We start from the raw sequence: 4370 nt of genomic DNA, 5'->3' as shown, positions 1-4370 counted from the left end.
ATTTTGATATATATATATGTATATATAGGGGTGCGCATTTACCCTTTTGCCTCAGGTGAAAAATATCTTGGCACAGCTCTGGTTTTGGTATACAATATTTTGGCCTTTCGATGTATATTTTTACCTTAGACCTTTTTTAAGTAATTTATTGGCGACAACATACAGTATACACATAAAAAATTTTAACAAATGTTTAACAAATGTTTACAAATGTTAACAAATGTTTTTATTTTGAAGGCATAAACATTTTAATGTCGTTTAAATTTTTGTAAAAAGCCAATAAATAAAGACAATAAATTTGTAAAAAGACATTAATTTAAGAATTTACTATGCTTTCATGGTTCAACAACTTGATACGCCAATTCATATCACGTGATCCCAAGTAATCTCATCTCATGCAAACTACGCTACAAAAATCTAATTCTCTCCGTAATTATCTACGATAATTTCAAGTTAAATCTTGATTTGGAATACAAGTTTAAATGCAAGAATTATATCAGTTCGTACGAATAGCTTACTCAGAAATTATGTAAAACTGCAGTGTTTTACATAGGCTATTCAGAAAGTAAGGAACGTTTCCGTCTGACGTCGCTAGGCGTGCGCCGATCACATATATTTCCATGTGTGCGTGCTCGGCATTTCAGTCCGATACAGAGAAGATTAGCATGGCCCCTGCGCAAGGATGACACGCAAAATCGTGAAGCATTCTACATTTTTTTATTTTAATTATCTTACACAAATGTTATCTCTCAGTGCATCAAGTGTAACTCATCATCAACTTTCATCCTCATCTAAAGATATGCCATGCCAATAATTGGTTGCCAAAAAAATTGCTTTCCTCATCCAACGCCATGTGCACCTCAACCAACTACTTGCACCTCAACCAACAGATAGAGCCACTGGATCTGGACAAAATTCTCCCACTCTAGAAATTTTCCACTTTAATTGCTAATGTGGATTCATTTCATCACTAAAACGGACCCCATAGGGTAAAAAATTTCAAAGTTCCTAGGACTAAATATTCTTCACCACCTCAATTCATGCCATTTCAGTCGGCGTCCAGCCAATCACAACAGGAACATTTCCACGCTGCCCGTTTTTTCGATATTCAAATTTAAAATGTGCGCTGCAATTGAAAATCCTGCCAGTTGTGAGGTGCGGTTTCATAGGTTTTAGGTTTTTGTTGACAAAAAACCTAAAACATATGGAAATTTATCAGCAAGTGTATGAAGTGTACGGAAACAAAGTAATGAATGAAAGTTCAATCCGGAAATGGTGCATTCAGTTTAAAAATGGCCAACTAACGTTCACGATGAAGAGAAGAGTGGACGCCCTAGCATTGTGACTGACGAACTGGTCGCTAAAGTTGATGAAAAGATTCGTGAAAACCGCCGCTTCACAATAACGGATCTTTCGCCTAGTTTTCCACAAATTTCACGGACTTTGTTGTTTGAAATTGACACACAAAAGTTAGGCTACCGCAAATTTTGTGCAAGATGGGTGCCGAAATTGCTTACAGACCACCATAAAGGTCAGCGAATGGGGGCAGCTTTGACATTTCTGGGGGCCTATGACAGACATGGTGATTCATTACTGGATCAAATCGTAACTGGTGACGAGAAGTGGGTGAGACAAGTGAATTGCGAGACAAAATTACAGTCCATGCAGTGGGGGCACACAAGTTCCCCCAAAAGACCAAGAAAATGTTTGCAAACCTTGTCACCAAAGAAGATTATGGCGACTGTGTTTTGGGATAGGCAAGGTGTGCTTCTGATTGATTTTCTCGAACGTGGTGCCACAATAAACTCTGAACGGTACTGTCAAACTTTGCACAACCTTAGGAGAGCAGTTCAAAACAAGCGCCGAGGAAAGTTGACATCCAAAATTTTGTTTTTGCACGACAATGCCCGACCTCACACTGCAAACCGCACTCAAGAACTCTTTAATTAATTCAAATGGAAGGTTTTTCTTCATCCGCCCTATAGTCCCGATCTTGCACCTAGTGATTTTCACTTGTTTCCAAGAATGAAGAACTGGCTAGCAACACAGCGCTTTGACGACAAACAAGAAGTTGCGGATGTGCATCACTGAGTGGCTGAGATCGCAGGCGGCAGAATTCTATGACGAAGGAATTTTAAAGCATGTCCACCGCTATGATAAGTGCCTCAGTTTGTTTGGTGACTGTGTAGAAAAGTAGAATTTTAGTCGCTCTTTCTGATGCATATAATATTTTTTTTTCCCTTGTACTTAGTTTCTTTTTAATTCCAAAACGTTCCTTACTTTCTGAATACCCCTCGTACTTCGCTAGTGCATTCTCATTAGAATGGATGAATTTAACTCTTCACTTTGCCTTTTCTATATTTTCGGGTGAGCGGTGTGATTGCATCCTAATTGACTTAATTATCGCGAATGGTCTTAGAGCATAGAATTGAACTATCTGGTAAAAATTCTAATTGTATGCAGTATTGAAAGAAACAACCAATCTGATAAGAAATGGCTGCGATTTGTTTTGAAAATGAGGCGTGAAAGGTTACCAGCGAGGATATTCCATTTGGCATCCGTCGTACCATTATTGGCGACTTTATCGCCTGCGCCGACAATAATGAAAGGTGCCAAAATTTCCTTTCACTCTCTCAACGCATTAACCACTTAACTGTTTTGCTCGCGAAATGGGATTTGTTCGTACACCACTCGGACAGTGTGCTTTTCTACACTGATTTTTCGCGGCTTTTACACAATTTTTACCCTACAGTGTTTCTAATAGATGTCTCTATTGGTCTAGAAGAGATTGGATTGTGAAATCAGTTCAAGGATAGGTTTGACCGCTTTGGATTAGGCGAAGAAATTCAACGAGTTTGTTTTCATGTGTTCAATGTATGAGGCTTTGCAAGTAGTATTTCGTCATGATTTTTATGATGAAATAAAAGAATGATGGATGACAGTGAATGGTTCATAACAAAATATAATTCTATATTTTATCAAATAGCAAATCTGAATTTTCGATAAATGATTCTGGTAGTCCTGAAAGTTCTTTAACGGAATATTCTAGTGATGATGAGAAAACGGAATGATCAGATTATTTAATTCAGGTTCGGAACTTTTGAGAAATGAGATTCACCCCGATTTCCTTTCACAGCGAATTCACACCTTTCATATTTATCTCCTGTTCTTTCGAGTTCCGCAGTTTTGTGAGATAAAAGCCAACTTTAAGTAAAATGGTTAATTTCAAAACATAATCAAAAATTGTCTTCTCTACATATTATATTGTAGAGAAGACAATTTTTAATTAAGAAAGTGTGTGTCTTTCGTTCGCGCTGCGCGTAAGCTAATAGACCCACGACTACGAAATTTGGTACATAGGTGCATCTAGACAAGAGCCAGTGCACCTCAAAGCGATTTTTTTCAAAATTCGAATTCGAATTTTTTTTTTATTTTACGTTTTGTGATGAAATCGCGTCATTTTGAGACATAATGCGCTATAGGAAAGCGAGATTTTACTCTTCACACTCCATTTTTACATCGTTATGAAACGTAGGCACTTAGCTATTTTACGCCTACGTTTCATGACGATGTAAAAACTTCAAATAAATTTCGTGTTTCAATAAATGGATTAAATACGAATTTATTTCACAAAGTGAGCTTAACACCTTTTCAATGGGATTTTTTTCTAAAAATGTTTTTTTTTTTTTTTAAAATGTACAGTTTATTTTTCTTCGATTTTTGGACACGTTAAACTTTTATCCTTGCGACTGCTTTTAAAAAAAGAATTTTGGAAAAATGATAATATTTTGTATTTAAAAAAAATTTTTTAAATGAAGCTTCCGAATACACTTCTCACATCTTTAAAAATGTGATTTTGGCAATAATTTCCTTTTCTTATTGTTGTATATAATAAAAGAAAGAATCTGTGTGTCTTTCGTTCGTGCTGCGCGTAAGCTACGAAATTTGGTATATAGGTTCATCTAGACAAGAGCCAGTGCACCTCGAAGCGATTTTTTTCAAAATTCGGATCAGATTTTTTCTTATTTTATCTTTCTGATTATATCGTATCATTTTGAATAATTTCATTCTTTTATAAATGTGGTTTTGGTTTCAATTGTGTACTGGACTGCTGACTTTGCAAATCAGCATTGTTGCCACTCTGAAAAATCAGGACAATAATTCTGTGCAGTTTTTAATGCACGAACTGCGCGACGTTTCCTGTCCCCCATATCTTTCCAGGAAGATTGGGTGCTACAAAGAGTTGTTTATCGCCATTAATGGGATATTCTGTTGAGACCGCAAGCCTTTATTTTCGTTTATCAATATTGTAAAAACTGTGCACGTAAAACAAATATTAATTTAAATTCTGGCATGTGCTAAAAAATAAA

General features: G+C 36.2%; 1 pseudogene; it reads left to right on the top strand.

Moving 5' to 3' along the window:
• Positions 1–645: 645 nt before the first annotated feature.
• Positions 646–717, top strand: LOC118205742 (U6 spliceosomal RNA; annotated as a pseudogene).
• The last annotated feature ends 3653 nt before the right edge of the window (positions 718–4370 follow it).

The sequence above is a fragment of the Stegodyphus dumicola genome, chromosome 10 (assembly GCF_044657685.1).
Source record: "Stegodyphus dumicola isolate Sdum_Otavi_A_Nest chromosome 10, ASM4465768v1".
Classification (NCBI taxonomy): Eukaryota; Metazoa; Arthropoda; class Arachnida; order Araneae; family Eresidae; genus Stegodyphus; species Stegodyphus dumicola.
This window is presented reverse-complemented; position numbering and strand designations above follow the sequence as displayed.